The following is a 17,857-nucleotide window of genomic DNA, read 5'->3' as shown; positions in this document are numbered from 1 at the left end:
GCTGCTGCTGCAGTGTGGGTGTGGGTGTATATATATAAATATATGTAATACTGCTCAGAAATCGCATACAATGTTCGCTTTTTTTTTCTCAAGCTCTTGACAGATTCTTCAATTAGGTTCAAGCAAAAACTAAGTTGGCGTTGCCAATGGATACGAAATTTGAGTTTTGGGTAAATGTGGGAATGCGAATTGCAGCAAGTAAGAACTTGACATCCCTGAGGTGGAATCCTTAGTGCCAGTTGACCTCACAAAATAGAATGCAGTATTTCACTTGAGAAATTTTTTTCCGCACTCATCTGCTGTTTGATAGTGCGGGAAGCGGAGATGAAGTTTTTGAAGGTCAGGATGCATTCAAGAGTGAATTCGAGCCGACACCTAAAAGAGAACGCGTAAGAAGAGGGAAGTGCCTTCTCTCTCGCCGATGTGCAAATATCCGTTCGGAGCAATGAAGGCGCGGAGTTCTCTTATTAGTACTTCTGCACGAGACATGTCTGATGAACAATTAAAGACAAACAACCTTGGGGACGTTGCAATTCATATCCGGAAGGAGTCATTAGCCCGAGTTCGAAGTTGCGAAGCCTTCTGAGTGTGACAGGCACGATTACTTTCTGTCTGGCGCTTTTATTATTTTCATTCTTGGCGGGCGATTGGGAGGGGGGGGGTTCATTTTCGTTGTATTGCAATGCAACGAAGATGGCGTAATCGAGTTGCATCTGCCGTAGTCATCGAAGCGGCCACATTTCTTTTCGTCTTTGCGATAACTTTTTGGCTTCCCATACTTTCATCAATACCTCTCACTCCGAGAAAGAGTGGGCTAAGGGTTACAGAATTTCCAGTCCACTTCACTGTCCCAATAAACAAGGTGAGGAAATCGCACGCGATTTTCCTCAAAAATATCTATCCTGTCTCTCTCTCTACTCTGCCAACCAGGCTGGCAGTACTGAATTCATATTAAATTCGATATTTGGACCGCAGCTTGAAATACGAGGGTAATTTTAAAGATTGTGTACGCTGCACATGCGTGGCCTGGGACGATTGAAAATGTTTCTGCTTAAGGTAGTTGTAAGCTAGGCTGAGTGAAAATTCCGTCTTCCCTTTCTGGATTTTTTTTTTCAGAGAATGAGACTTCAAAACGGATTGAAAATCGAACTTTCACAGCAGTGCGAGAACACAAAATCCCCGTGAAACATCTGCTTTTATGGTAGATAGAAAGTATTTCGTCAGTCCCTGCAAATGCCTGATGCGAGCTGCCCAGACTTCGATCTATTCAAAGGTTCTATTCAACCTCGATCTATTCAACATCCTTGCTGCCATTTCTGCTGAGTGATGATCTAATTAATCAAACATATCAACCAAAAAACTCTTTCTGACCGACTCACCCAAATCTTGGGCAGCAGTGATAACGTGCAACAATGGGGATTACATTGAGACTTGTAAATGTATTTGGTTAAATCCATGTTACTTTAAGAAGGGCAGTGTGTAGAACACTTGGAATGGTAGCCACGTGCAAGCAATTTAACAAAAAAAAAGTAAGAACGAATTGCAACCAGGAAATTTATGCGCACCTTATATTGTGTGCCCCTTACTCTTGTGTCTCCGAAATATTGCAATTTGCCTTTGGGGAAGCGACCGCAAAATAAACCCACACATTACGGCAACTATTCACAAAACTGCTGTAAATAACATTTAATGGTTCAAATTTCTCAATGCACGCCATGCTTTCGGAGTGACCATTTCACAACATAAAGCGGAATTACATCTACCGACATTCCTTCATTTCAGTAAATACTGAAAACGAGACGATGGAACAACTCAGCGTGCTGCTACCACATGAAACTGAGTGAAATGTTCGATATCTAACTAATAAAAGATACAACTTTGAAGCCGAAATATGACTAGAAAATAAACGTTTACAAATGATCATGTTTATGAAACATACGCGAATAAACAATACTTCAGATCTGTTCATGTTACGCTGTTCCTAGGTCAAAGTGATAAAACAAACGGGTGCGACCACGGAATGCTCCACGGGAAATAGTACTTTGAAACCTGAATGGGCACTTATTGTTTGGTTTTCAAATAATATTGACTGTATTGTCTCTAGTATCCTCCGTCTTCTTTTGTTTTGCATAATTGTAAAATGTTTTATTTCTTTGCCTGTAATATCGTTCTTGAATAAAGATATCTTGAACTGTTTCTTGAATATTAAACATTTCGTTCAAACTCAGTGTTACTGCAACAAAAACTTTACGACTGAAGAAATCTGTGAACACCATAAATTCCCTCGAAAGGATTCCAGGTGGTTGTTACAAAGACCCCAAAATAGTAAAGTACTTCCACGAACGAAGCAGTCTTTCAATGCAGCGAAACATCATTACAGAATGAGGATAATTCATTTACATCGATTTTTGATCACTTCCACCCCCTTCCTTTTTTCAGGTTGTTGCATGAGGCTATCCTAATGTAATTGTCCGATCGGATTCTCCTTTCGGTTTTCCATTTCTTGTTCCTATTTGTGATCCTAATCCGGTTTATAATTATGGTTCCAATTTAGGTCCTGCCTTGGGGAAAATCCAAGTCCCATATTCTCCGCTCCCATGGAATTGGACCACTATAGCAGATCCCATCTAAATATCCCAGTGTTCTTTTTTTTCCAACTTCAGAATATGTGCTGATGCTGGTTTATTTGTCAGCAGGATGAAGGATCCAGAAAAAATCGTATGCTTCCGTATTTGACAGCGAATCCATTCTTTAATGCATCATCATCTGTAGCGAATGACAGAGAGAGAGAAAGACAGAGAGAGAGAGAGAGAGAGAGCATCAAGAGCCGTCATTCGCTACCGCGGCTTGAACTCTTCATTCAAATAGAAAAATCTAACAAAGAAGTTCGTTGAGTGATTTGGGGAGGAGGAGGAGAGAAATTTATTTCTCGCTGAAGGCGATCCGATCGCCTTCAGAATGATTCAGTTGAAGAATCATCAGTCTTTCTGCAAATGTTTCCCACGTTACGTTCTGTTCTCGACATCCCCCAATTTTGAGAATTTCTTGCAACCCCGTCCCTCAGGAACGAGATTCGTTACAGTCGTCGTCCATCCGTCGGCACTTGAAGTGATTTTTAGGAAGCGCGAATCACTGAAGTAATGTGACTGAAGAGGTTCAACTACAGCGACGATGACCTCTTGTCTTGAGAATTGTCGCCGGATAATCACACAGCAGAGAACTATCACATGAGGGTCGGACATGATCAAGTCACCGTAATTGCTTTTTTTTAAAAATGAACATAAGAAATATTTTCTCAAGTAAAAATAGAATTTGAGTCTAATATCTTGAACATCTCTCTCTATTACTAAAATACAAGCATAATATGATTATTAATATTGATGCACTATAGATTGACAGCCTCCTAAGGGTGCGATTCATAGAAAAAAGAAAAAATGCTGATCGGAAAGAAATAAGTTGAACAGTGTCGTCAACTAGGATGGCCGACAGAGGCTTATTGCATTCTATTATATAGTGGAACCTATGGATTATTCATAACTAAACATTCAAACGTATACGACAGCAATTAAAATTTAATAATGTGTAGATATTTCGTCTTAAGTATCTTAAGACATCATCAGTACAGTTATTACAAACAATACAATGAATGACATTCGAAGGACCAGTTAGTGCGCATGCCTATATTGGAATCCCTCTATGCGTAGTAGATTGTTTGAGGATCCAAAAGGACTACACCTTTTTCTGGAACGCCTAGAAGATAGAATTTTCGCTCTTGAACCAAAACCAAATACATGGCTACGATATGTTGAGGACATCTTTCCAATCTGGAGTCGCTCTGAACAAGAACTATACTCATTTCTAGATAAGATCAACAACTTTCATCTTCGCTTCAAATTCACACTAGAAAAATACTCGTCACAAGGTATCTCCTTTCTTGATATACACATCCAGCGAAAGCAAGATGTTTCCAATTGAAACAAGACGTTTCAGGTCGTTACCCCCATAATTCATCGGCTCACCATCCATCTCAAAAATATGGAATCATAAAATCCTTGGTATCCAGAGCACACAAATTTTGTTCCTCTGAAAAATTTTAAAACAAGAATTGGAAATTATTAAAGATACAGCCTTATTAAATGGATACAATCTAAAAAACCTCAAAAATCATTAGCCACTTTCCTACACATCAACCCAGACAAGAAGAAGCCTGCAGGACTCCTATACCATATATCAAAGGCATCTCGGAACGTCTGTCAAAAATTATGAAGAAATACAAACTCCCTGCTACATATAAACCAATCAGCCAGATCCACAATTTGCTACCTTCTCCAAAAGACAAACTCTCACATGTGATGCTACCAGGCGTATACGAAGTGTCATGTTCTTGTAAGATGTCGTACTACTGGCAAACAGGAAGATCTATAAGTAAACGCATATCTGAACATCAAGACCACATCCGCCTGATAAAATCACACAAATCCGGCCTTGCTCAACATGGCGCTGAAAACCCTAACCATAAGATCCAATGGAAAAGCACCAAGCTGCCACATAGGTCCTTAAATAACATGAGCGCTTATACAAAGAAAGTGCTGAAGCCTTGCGTCACAGATGCAATCCGAACCATAATGTCGGTCTCACTATCCCAAATGTCTGGGAAATTATTATTCTCAATTGTATAAAATAAATTTATCAGATATATTTTCACTTAATTTTAATTACAGCCGATTTTTTGGGGGAGGGGGGATTCAAACACGTTATTGTACGCATAGAAAAATTCCAGCGTAAGCATTCTCACTATTGTTCCTTTGAATGCAATTCCTAGTATTATTTGCAATAACTGATGATGTCTTAAGATAATTAAGACGAAATACTGTGGTATACGTGTGAATGTTTGCTTATTGCATTCCATTTTTTTAAGTGAATCACTCATAAAAATGTGCACTAATATTACCACAGAGGGTTAGGAGAATACAGAAACACTGCCCAGAGACCAAACATAAAACATTTTCAAGCTACTTCAGTATTCCATTAAGATAGGAGGGGTGTGATATAACATTCATTTACCATTTGAGCTTCACCGCTTATTGGAAGCCAGATATTTTTCGCGTTCTGTGTCTGCAGAACATTTCCGAAAATCCTGTCCTAGAAAAAGGCTTAAACCTTGAGTAATCGCATAATATCAATTGGCTAGACCATCTAAGTAATTCTAATAGTGTTTCGTGTATTTTTTCTATGAGTGGCAAGATTTGAAAGCAAAGTGATACGAAAACTGGGCCTTATAAATACAACGCAAAATTAAGTGCATCGATAGAAAAAAATGGAAATTTATTAATTTGTGCTTTGGTTTTTCTAACTTTGATACATTTCCTATTTTTACTTTAAACATATTCTTCCCAGTGATGACAAAGCATTATTAATTAAATCTCTCTCTCTCTCTCTCTCTCTCTCTCTCTCTCTCTCTCTCTCTCTCTCTCTCTCTCTCTCCGTGTTTTGGCATGTAGTTGAGCATGGACTGTTTGAATCCCAAGAACTTTAAGCTCAAAGTAAGAATCATATATCTAGGCCTGCTGCCTGCCATTTTTTCTTGATTTATCGGACGTCTTAAGATAAAAAAATCTCCATCACTTAAGAGGTCTGTACAAGAATTCGTTTTAAATTTATGTGTATCCTTCCTACAAAGTCCGTGTACTATAAACATGTCGTAATCTCATTGAGTATGTAACCCGATTAAGGTGGACAAGATCTGATTTGATTCGATAAATTTCGCTGCTTGCAGCAAACAGTTTTTGCAGGCGGGCAATCTGTCATATTTTTGACAACAGACTTTTTTACTCCACTAGGCCGGCACCAACGCCGAACAAAACAACTCGACCTACCGAAAGTTTAAGCCAAGCAGTCAAAAAGTATCAGAATTTCCGCATTTTTAGCCAGAAATTGTGATAAATAAAACATGACGTTCGGTTCTACTGAAGTAAATAAATATTGCATTAAAGTGCGGCCTGCATGTGGCCCGGAACATCGTTTTCTGACCAAACAGTACCCGATACATATTTTAAGAGAAACAAAGTCATTTCCTACGGTAATCTTAGAGGACAAACATGCGACTTCAGTCGAAACGACATTTTCAAGTCTGCTTCATTTGGAGATAAATTACGGTAAGCAGGACATCTTATTTCTGCAAGCGCTTTCTTTCCCCCTCCCCTCAGATCATCGATGTTGTTTATTTCGATCTGGGAGCCTCGAAATATTCAGAAAGGCGGTTTTCAAAACGCGGAGAGCGATTAAACTCTTCCCAAAAATGGAGAATTACCTTGCCAGGTCAAATGAACAGAAACATTTTCAGAAGCATCGATTTAGGTTGAAATATCGATTAATGAAACCAGCAGGGTTCTGTTTACTTTGATGTCTCGCGGTCCTTAATTTCGATCGATGGGTCAAAGAGTGAACATACACAAGTCGCTCGTTGCATAGCTCATTGGCCGGAACAATTTGGTGCTTGCATATTGATTTGTGTTAATAGTAGATCGCCTGTGAGAAAATGCAATATTTAGAGGATGCTCTCCTGGCGAGTGGGTAAAGCAAACATCGTTCTGACAAGAATTTCGTGACGAAGAATCCGACAAACGTCTGGTAGCTCTGATTTCGGGACGTCTACTATTACTCTACTGCCCAGTTGCTCAAGTAAACGTAAGTTCTGTACGATCAAAGCGTGTTATTGTTTGTTATAATTCTTACATTTGATTGTGATACATCGTTAAGAAGTGTGTTTGGGAGAACTGTAATTTGGCGTGAATCAGCATAATGAGCAAGCGAAATGCACGAAACGCAACAAATGCTTTTGCCTTGTAGCCCCCTTGCTTGCTTAGGAATAATTCCAAATAACAACAGCATCATCCATATGCATAGACTTGTAGCAGTCATGTTACTTTCTTACTTTCTAGAAATCTTTCCCAGAATATTTGGATACGGATGTCGTTTTTAGCAACAAATTAACGTTTAATGAAATTTATTCGGGTTGTGGTCCATTGGATTTGATGAGGAAGAGATAAAAACCGTAAAATTTTTCTCCTCTTCATACGTGGACGCGATAGTCCTCCCGATTCGATACTAACTGGTTTGTTCCCTAGTAGTAACTAGCAGCTGGTCTGCGGAACCCTTTTGTTATTGCACCCTCGAACGCGAAGGGTCCTGGCTCCCTACAGTGAGATTGGTATGTCATTGGGGGTATCACTCTCACCGACTGTGGGAAGAGTGGAGGACAGGAAAGGGAACTCTTGCTCTAGCGACCAAACATGGCTGAAGCCGCTTCAGGTCTCCAATAAGCAAAGTAGACCGGACAATGAAAGACATCTACCACATAGAGGTTAAATTGGCATTTCCTCCAGCTATGGAAGGTGTGCATTTGCGGAGACAATGCTAGCTAGATTCACCAGAGTCGCGTTTATGAAGCAGGCTATACGGTAGGAAAGTAGGGATGACTTCCCTGCGACAGCCCTTTAGAGCCGTATTCGCTCTCATACAAAGATGTCAGGGATTCTTTCACGCTATAACAAAAAAAGTTCAACTTAAAAAACAAACCGACCAGAAGAACCTCTCCCCACCCGTACACGATGGTTACGGAGATTATAAATCTCTTGGCTGTAGTATTTTTTCCAGTAATAAGTTAGTCTGTCTCTCGGAAACTAGCTGTGCGATTGCATTTTCATCGCATGCAGTTGTTTGACTCGTAGAAATATCACAGTGATTTCTGATGTAGGTAGCGGATGGTGTAAGAACTTCATCTTCCATATGCGAGGCCTTAAGTACGAGGTGGGGTGAAAAGTTCTTATAAACACTTAAAACAAAAATCAATTAATTTTATTCTTATATATATTCTTATTATATTAATATAATAAGAATATATATAATAAGAATATGAATATAATAATATATATATATTATTATATTCTTATATATTAGGATATACAGTATAAGAAGAAATAATTAATTCTTCTTATATATCCTAAAAGAAAAAGTAGAAATTATTCCAATTTGATGAAACACGGGGATTAAAGGATTTTAAGATATGTTCTTTCTTGTGGTTATCAGTTTCTTCAATATCGTTCTTGTGCAGGTTTTTATCAGACCGTTTCAGCCTCCCCCCCTTGGCTGGAAAATTTCCTTATTTCTATCTATAGGAGGACGTTTGGATTATCTAACCCCTACCCTCACTCTACCCACAGAAAAACGTGTATGTGATCTTTTCTTGGGGGAAGTGACATAAAAATAACTCCCAACATTCTATTATTTTCTTTTCTGTTCTTTTTTTTCTGAATGATTGATTGTAGATCGAAATTCCAGCTTCTGGACATTCACACAACACTAGTCTTCCTATTGGGAAACTAAATTCGCACAGTTAGGTCTTGTTATGTACCGATTGAATTGTTCTCACGCGCGGGCACACACACACACACACACACACACACACACACACACACACACACACACACACACACACACACACACACACACACACACACACACACACACACACACACACACACACACTCAGTCCCTAGTATCCACCACAGCTCTATATCGTGTGTTTTGGAGTAAATTTGTATGCAGGACGAAATAACGAGAATACCTTGATTCCACTTCCCTGTATATTTGTGTTTCTGCAACAATCTGAGGCTGTGGCTGTCAATCATATCTCATCCGTGAAATTTTTCTTATCTGATGAGTGTTCCCCTCAACAGATGAAACTATGAGAATGATGGCCAGTTCTCATTTTCATTAGATATTTAACATCTTTCAGATTTTACTTCTTATTCTGCCATTTAAATGGTATTTCCGCTTTTGTACTTCCTTTCATGCCTGTTACCATTTCTAAATTAAAAAAAAAACTCACTTATTCTAATTCTTGCAAAACGTTGCATTCTCCACAATATCGCTCCCTCAAACATCGAGAGAGAGAGAGAGAGAACTTCATCATAGTAAAATAGCATAGATTATTCTGCTTTACTTTGCCTGCTCAGTTTTTATTCCGAACAAATTCCGAATTTGTAAAGGAGATGGAGGCGCTGGCCTCCATCTTCTTTACATTGATGTTATGTACCTGATGGTGCCTGTTTCTATTCTGTTGAACATTAGGATGTTCTAGTGATTGAAGTTCTTCATCAGTCTTCTGGCTGGTTCTTGTCTGGAATTCGCAGATGATGCCTGCTTAAGTGGGGAATTCCAAGAGTGAAATATTTTTGATAAATTTAAACTACTACCAATGGACCATGAGTCTATTATGTAAGTTCCCACCAATTAGCCTTCTTCTTGATTTTCTGCAACTGGATTGCCACTTTTTGACTAGACGAAAATTATTTGTGATGGTTGAGAATTCCATATCCTGCAACTATATAACTAGTGCTGAGGTTCAACTTGACTCTATTCTCTACTCACTCTCTACCTTCTATATATAGGTAATCTAATCCAGCTGACTATTAACCCACTACAGATTTGCCGATGACTGCACACTATGCTCCTCCTCCTCATTTTTGCCAAACCATATGCTACACAAATCACCACAACCGCCAGGCTTCTTATTTGTCTTATCTCCCACAAGATGAAATTTCTCTTCTTCGAATTACTTTGGCATCAAGCCGCTCTTGGAATGAGCACATTTTACCTATTACTTGCAGCAAATCCAAACGAGAAATAGCAACAAGAAATCCAAAAATTACGATTTCTCGTTTGCTAGACCATTACTTTACATCTCAACAGTCATTAATACAAATCACAAACACATACCACGATTTTGACAACTGGAGTCGTACACCCAAGAATTACATAAAAATACTTGACTCAATGCAGAAGAGACCAATCAGGTTAATTGATGACTTATCTCTCAATAATCCATCTCTCTCTCTCTCTCTCTCTCTCTCTCTCACCCAGAGTTTAGTATTTGTTGCTTGGATCTTCTATAAATAAAACCAAAGCCAATATATGAACTCAAGTTCATATTAACTTGAAATTTATTAAGCCTGAAGAAGTGGGTCAAAATATATCATCATAATATGATAGTTATGCTTGTTACAGCAATACAAGTGATATTGAAGCATACTCTCGAAAAATTCAGTACTATATATTATAAATATTACAAATAGAATATGATCATTTCAACAGTAGTATAGAGACTGATATGTTAAGGAAAAGACTTGTGATAATAAACAGGAAAAGGAAAAACAAGCAACTGTTCAGTGTGTGTAATCAAGGGCTGTAGCCATGCAGGTTACTAGAAAAAATAAATTTAGCCGGTATAGTCGCTAAAATCAAGTGACTGTATCTATAGTACGCCCACACTTTATAGAGCTTCGCTTGGATTTCTGCCAAGAATAGTCAATTTGCATGAAAGATGTACGTATTGGTCGCCAACATGCGAAATCACTTGCTTTCCATAATAAACAAACTCATCCCAGAAGACGGATTGATTACCCTATTATCGGAATGAATTCCCCTTTTTGTGGCATGAGCAAAAGTGTCGAAGGGGAATCTCGAATCTGTGGGGGTGCTATATCTGTAATGCCTCACGTAACATGATATTTTACTTAGTCATAATCTATTGCAACATAATTAGACATAATATATAAGTCTCAGGAATTTCTTATAATATAGATTTAAAATAAAGTCAATATTATTTAGTTCCAGCAGGTGGACTTTCAATCTTTTTCTGAAAGCACATTCTGCAGCAAAGTGACATCAATAATTCCTCCACCCTGTGTTAAATCCGTCGAAGCGCATGCAATAACTTTTCAACACCCTTTTTTTCACGGTTCAAATCCAAACCTCAGAGGACATTTTTAAATATTCTCTTTCTCGTTTATTCCTTCTATTGCTGCCCTCTGGAACCGTCTCCCATCTTATCTATTTCCCATGAAATACAATTTAAAGCTCTTCAAACTAAATGTGAACAATTTTCTTCTCACACATCCACGGTACTAGCGTACTATAGGTTGCCATTATCATTTAAAAATCCAGGTTGACGACTTATCTTCGCCTTGTCGTTTAGCGGGATACTTCATAACGGATATATCACGAAAATACAATCGATATTTTTATGACGCACATTAAAGGAAATGCTGCTTAGTAGGAAAAGGAAAATGAAGTTCCTGTTTGCAATTATGCTGAGCTGTGACCTCTTTCGCGAGTGTAATTCAAACGAAAGAATGCACAAGAGCCACGCACGCGTGCGTCTACACATACACGTTCGTTAGGATTTGAACTCTGGCTATAGTCGTGTAAGTATAGAATAATTGTCTTCGTTAAATTGACAGGATGTCCACACAGCCTTTGCGAAATCTTAAATCAATGGGCATTAATCGCTTCTTGTGTTACGAAAACTGAAAATCAGGGCGATTCCTGCAGTCGGTGAAAGCATAGTTGTTGTGGTTACCGCTGGATGGCGCTGGATTGCGCTGCTTACAGTTCAGATGCCAGTGGAAGCCATCGACTTCGTCTCGTGGAGTGTGACGTTCATTTTACACTCGGCTCATCCCCCGACGGCGTTAAATCGTGTCATTCGAGGAGGTCCCTCGCATGGCTGCTTCCTGTGAGAGTTTGACGGGCATTCAACAGTTATTGTGTATGTTATGCACGCCATAACTATCCGTCTATCGATCGAGACCAGAAAATAAATATTTGACATTAATTGCGGATGGTAAAGTTTCCAAAGTACCAACTAAACTTTAGAAGTGTCAAATCGCTGATTCTGCGACGACATCTTCGAGTGTACCCTCTTGGTACGTCACACTTGCTGCTGATGTGGTCTTCTGTCTCCGAAATAAGAGCGCGCGCACAATATGACGAGTACCATCGATTTCGTTCTTGCGTGCAAAGATCGTTTCAAGTCCAATCCGGTGATACCCGACCGTGCGACATCGTAACACTCTTTGCACTTTGAGCTTCTGAAAAGTGATTTCGCCTTTATTGTTGAAGTTGTTTTGAGAAAGAAACAACTAACTAAACCGAAGTGCAATTTGAAACAACTTGCCAGAATTTTCACATTTCGTTTCTCATCCCGTTTCTTCCTGAATCTTTGTAATGCATTCGTGAATATTCCTCAAACAAATACCTTAAAATCAGTTCAGATTTCAGCACCATTTCACAGTGGCGCTGTACAATGAGGAATGACAATAGGAAGAACCGATAGAAAAAGAGATGTATTAGGTACTGCGAAAAGAAATAGATTTGTTGACAATATTCGATTCTAATTGTGTGTTCACGTGGAAAGCAGTGGGTAGACGAGTGATTGCTTGTGATTACTTCTCAAATCTTCCTTAAGCAACTGTGCTCACGCGCGTCATGAAAACTGACATTCCATTTAACCAATGAGGAGATGAGTTCAACATCGTGACCCTTTAACCTTTTTACCTGATGGAAAATCAGAATTGAGATAGGAAAGCAAAGGAGACTCTGACGAAAGAAGAAACTTGCGGGATGGATTGAAGAGATCAGGATTTAATTAAAGTGCAGCGATAGTTTTGACCTCATTCGGCTTCACTCGTGCATGTCACCCACACGGAATCCTCTGCTTGTAGAAAAACAGAAAGCCTAAAAACATGGAAGAAAATGAAGAATTTGTAACAGAAACGATCGAAATTATGACAGATGTGGAAATGCGCGCAAAGGGGAGAGAAAGATAAATAAACGAAAGGAAACATGGTCACTTATGAAGCAAAGGAAAGACCTGCACAAACCGATCTGTCACTTAATAAATCCTCAGGATTTTATGATTAACTAAAATGAATTTCTTTAAGAAGCGCTTTGGGCATTTCTCGAGGCAGAGAAAGAATGAGCGATGCTATAAATAATTCCTCCTTCCGATTATGTAAACGAAAATAAGCGCTCTTCAGTTAGGGACGCATTGGATCCCTCAAGAATATCTGGGAGGATTAACAGGCTCCTACAAGAAAGCCAGCACTTTAGCGAATGAGCGATGCCATCTTCAGGATGAAAGCTGTCACTTTCCATTCGGAATTTAATGGATCACCGGTGGAGATGCCTGCAGGGTGTTCGTACGACAGCGTCATCATCCATATCCCAGCCTCTCTTTCTAAGAAACGAATTTCACCTCGTGCTCTTGGGTTTTACTTCCATCGCATCTGCCAAGTCCGTGACAAGGAATCAACTGTTAAAAGCAGCGTCTCTTCGATAAACCCGGAAAGTGTTTTACTTTAATACACCTCCTCCGTTTCCTCTCTTTTGGCAAAAAACAACAAAAGAGACATTTATTGAAAAATGGTTTTCGTCAAATTCTGTTTTCGGAAATTGTTTACTTTGCTCGTGGGGTATAAACGCGAGATGCTTCCATTTCCTTAACACTTCCCGCAAATTGCTTTTACAATTACTTATTTCGAAGGCGGCGGTGTTGATCGGGAGGCGCAGAACAAGATGTTTTTCCATCGATTAGTTCGTCTCACTGTTATGAATATTAAACTGAGACCTTCGCGAAGACCGTCAAAGAAATGACAGCTAGCTAGAGGGCAGCACCGGATCGGATACAATCTACATTAAAAAATAAAATTGCTTTTCATAAATCGACTGCTTTGTTGGAAGGGCCTTTTCTAGAACCGGTAGTATGGAAAATGCTTGAATTGCAACTTTCGGAATAAAACTCCCACGAATCTTTGAAGAGCGTGAAATAAGTCCATTCATAGGAGACAAGGATTCGATCCCTGTTCAAGGATTAATACTTCATGAGATTATCTCAGCGAAGTTACGATGGGTTCCCGCTTTTGTTATCCTCAAGTGAACGGTATCGTGGATCACAGCTCGTTCAATTCATGGATGACGTTGTATTAGGACCGCTGGAGGTAGCGAAGGTGCTGTCCTAAATATAATATACTCGCATAAAAGGCATAATGCAATCGATTCGAGAGAGTTTAGTCCATTTGATCTCTTCCTTTCTGAGTGTTCAAGTTTTCCTTCGACTTTTTGTTTTGCAGAAATAAGGAGATTGGAAAAGCTCGGTTTCTGGAAGAGGGGAAAACTTACGGCCTCAAGGATACAAGTGGCTGACACACTTTTAAATGAAGATCCCCATAAATGTTTCTTACATCCCAGATGGGATTCGATCTGCTATTTAGATCAAGGAAAGCTTCTACCGATCTTCCTGCCTGCACGCTCAAAAACAGACGGAACTCAAAAAGTGCGAGTAAAATGGCGCATAAGTAATATTTCAAACGATTGAATTTCTTCACTCAGTACAACAGAATTTTCTCCCGCTAATGAAAAAAAAAAAGAAAAGATTTTCACACTCCATTACAAGTTTGGTTGATAGAAGGAAGGCTTAAAATTTCCGGAGGATGCAACTTAATGTAATTTAGCTACACTAAGCACGGTGCTCTTCTTCCCCAAAAGAGCCAATGGATACTTAGCAGTGGTTTTAGAATTCTTTCAGGAGTTTAATGTTCTGATGAAGTAGGGTGTATGGAGCAGAGGCACGGAGTTTTCGGCGAGTAACTTACATAATGCTGGAGGACGGATTATCCTGAGACTTGTGAATACCTTAAAGAGTTGATCTTTTTCCGTGATGTGAAATCACTTTTTTTTTTCTTTTTGCTTATTGTAGTTTTGAAATGGACTAAATGCGTTTCATCTCTAGAGAAGAATCTCCAACCCTTAATCTTTCCAGATGAGTTTACCATTGTTTGTGAACAGCAATTTAAAAAATAGTACTTCTGAATTCAATGACAGGTCGTCGGAATAGCATTTCAGTTGTTTTTTTTTCCTTTTCAAAAGTTTAAAAGGAATAGTCTTTAAACAGGTCTGCAAAACGATGGTTGTAACTTCCTCAAGGGAACATTCATTGTGTTGCAAGAAATATCGGATTAGATTACTTTAACTGATTTTTCCTTTTAATGTCCTAATTTTCCTGAAACATCTTCTACCAAGACCACGTTACAGGTGTCGGGGAGAGGAAAATGATGTCACCATGGTAAAGGAAATAAGTCCCGGTGTTCTTGAGTTTCATTGAGTCAGAATTCTCTTAAGAGGTTCTTCTGATAGTTAGTTTAAAGTCACGCAGCACATTAATTTGTAGAGAACATTTTGTCAACTTAGTCGGAAAGTTCTTTCCGCTAGCTGAGACCGTTGACGGAGCAGCCCATTTTTTAGTGTTGCATTTCCATTCGGCGGCCTGGTTGGCCGAGTGGTTCGCGCACTTGTTCTCCAACCAACAGGTCGAGGGTTCGGATCTCGCTACGGGCATAAATGCTTGTGATTTTTTAGGTTGGAGTTTGATTTTCATCGCCTGATGTGAACCCATCACGAGACCTGAAATGGCTTGAAAAAATTCCATGTTTAGTCTCTAGAGCAGTGTGTCCGGACTATGTAAACATAAATTTAAAAAAAAATGTAAATGATATAAAAAACTGATAAAATGGGAAAAATCGTTAGATTCTCCACGATACAAATCTACCTTAGGTTTACTGTCGTGGGTGGGAATCAAATAAAGAAACCTCAAATGATCAGACTGTTGGTGAGTATTACGAGCGACGTCTACCCCTCAAGGTTTGAGTGAAGCGTGTTTTTTTCTAGTTTAGTGAGTTTTCCAGACCGCGTACACTGAGCTCCACCTAATGGCAGTTCAATGTAAGAAAGTTGTAAGCCTATTAATAAGCACTCGAGTGGGTGTTAGAGTTCAACATAAGAACCCTGCTATACTGACTAACCCACCTAACTGAAGCCTCAGCTAATCATGGCAGCAGCATTCCAGGCATAGGAAATCAACCGTTTTTTAATGGTGCTCGCCTTGTGCACTGCTATCAGACTCCAAAGTTTGTTGACAGGAGAACAAAAGTACTTTCTACTCGATCAATCGCGCCGCGTTTGATGCATTTTCTCTTGTTTCTCGTGGTGTGACGAAAGTAAAGAAATTACAGGCATCAATTCAGGTGAATTCCTCCTTTAAAAGACCAATTAACTTCGTCCCCAAAACGGAAAGCAGGCAACAGGACGTGAAGTTAACACGTTTCTTGGCCTTATTTGCCGCACCGAAATTTAAACCAATCTCAATACTTGAGGAAAATATTTATAAGACAGACATATCAGTTTGAATACTGGAATTTTTCTTGTCCATACGAAAGCACTCCGCTCTGAGTTTATACGCGCTAGTGGAAGGATGAACTGCAACAAGTGTTAGATGCAAATGTAGTCACGCTGCTGAAGTCTCCGTGCAACGCGGCACGCAACGAATCCCTCCAGAGAATACTCACGCTACTGCTTGTAAGATGGTAAGATTGTTTTGCATTTAAATGGAAGCGGATAAAATGTGCGTTCATTGAAACTGCGAAGCACCACCTGTTTCTGCAAGCAGGAGGAAATTAGGGCAGCAGACCGCCGACGCGACTCGTGTAGCACGTTGTCATGCAAGCGTCGAAACCGGAGTTCTGTTTATTCCGAACACAGAGCCGAATGGCCTTGCAGCTGTCTACTTACAATCACAAAAAAACCACACGGCGTGGCGATCTCTGCCAGTCCCTAAAGCGAATACCAACTACGCCCGTTGCCTTGATGTAAACCAGAAGAGGGAGCTCTGCGATGATTGATTGCATGCAAACGAGGCTAAGAAAAGATGGCCGTTCGCTTGAACATTAGCGTCTGCCTGACGATCCATCTTTGTACGCGAAATCAGCCGGTCTGTCCTCGGAGATGACGTGGGTGAGGATTGTGTGACTGATGAACTTCAGGGCGTGACTTAATTTAGCGTCTCAAAGTACTGCTCGCTCCTATTTTATGAGAGAATAAAAATGTTGAAGCAAACATCTCGACAGCAACGCTAGATATATTTCGCCAGGCTATTTCTATATCTTCTGGACTTTCTTAAGAAGGTGTGATGTTCTTGTTTTGTCTATTTGGTTATACGTTTAATCCAAGATATCGGATTAAATTCATCCTCCAGAATCCGTTGAATTCTTGAGAAATTTACTTCAAAATGTGACCATTTTAAAACTTCTAAATTTTATTCAGGAATTTTGACTGAAAGTAAAAATTCCGAGACAAAGATGACTAAGGAATAAATACTGGATTTAACTGCTTGCTGGCTAACCCGGCATGCAATTAAATGCGTCGAGTTACTTTCACCAGCTTAAGTAACCTTAAAAGTCCTCCGATTGCAATAAGTAAAACTGAGGATTTTCGCGTCAACCAGAGAGAAGTTTAAACTTGCTGTTCGGAGATTAAAAAAAAAATCAAAAATTAATTTTATGGAAAATTTATGGTTCGGAGACTGCAAAGTTAGATGAAACCTTCTCTACTAATTCGAGACAGCTAACTGGACAAACGTCTTAATTTCTCTGCACCTTTCAGACCCGTATGATGGGCTGAACTGATTAAACTGAAGAAACTTTGGCTTTTGCAAACTGTTCAATTGTTTGAACTATTTAGGAATTCCATATTAAGTTCACGAACGTACATTTAAGCCCAAGTAGTTACCAGATATTTATAATGAAACGTCCCCACCGTTGACGATTCTCTAACGACATTTCTTCAGGTTAGAAAAAACTTGGTTTCAAATCCTGTCATCTGTGAATCGCCGAAGGCGATTTCTCGTATGATTTTGTCATGTGGAATTAGGTGAAACAGCTAATTCCACAAGAGGCTAAGGCTCCGAGGTCATTCTGATGTGGAGATAGAACTTTTTCCCCTGCATAGACAAGCAAATCGACACGAGCAATCACGCAGTTTAAGAACCACAAAACAACGCAGACATGATTAACTGCGCTATCGAAGTATTTAAAGGAGATTTCCGTAGAGGCCAAGTTGCTTCTTGGTCGTGACAAACCATTCAGCATAACGCTTACGGACACGATGGTAACCCCCAACTATA

Source organism: Typopeltis vanoorti, chromosome 23 (assembly GCF_054136105.1).
Source record: "Typopeltis vanoorti isolate ZY-2024b chromosome 23, IOZ_Tvanoo_1.0, whole genome shotgun sequence".
NCBI lineage: Eukaryota > Metazoa > Arthropoda > Arachnida > Uropygi > Thelyphonidae > Typopeltis > Typopeltis vanoorti.
This window is presented reverse-complemented; position numbering follows the sequence as displayed.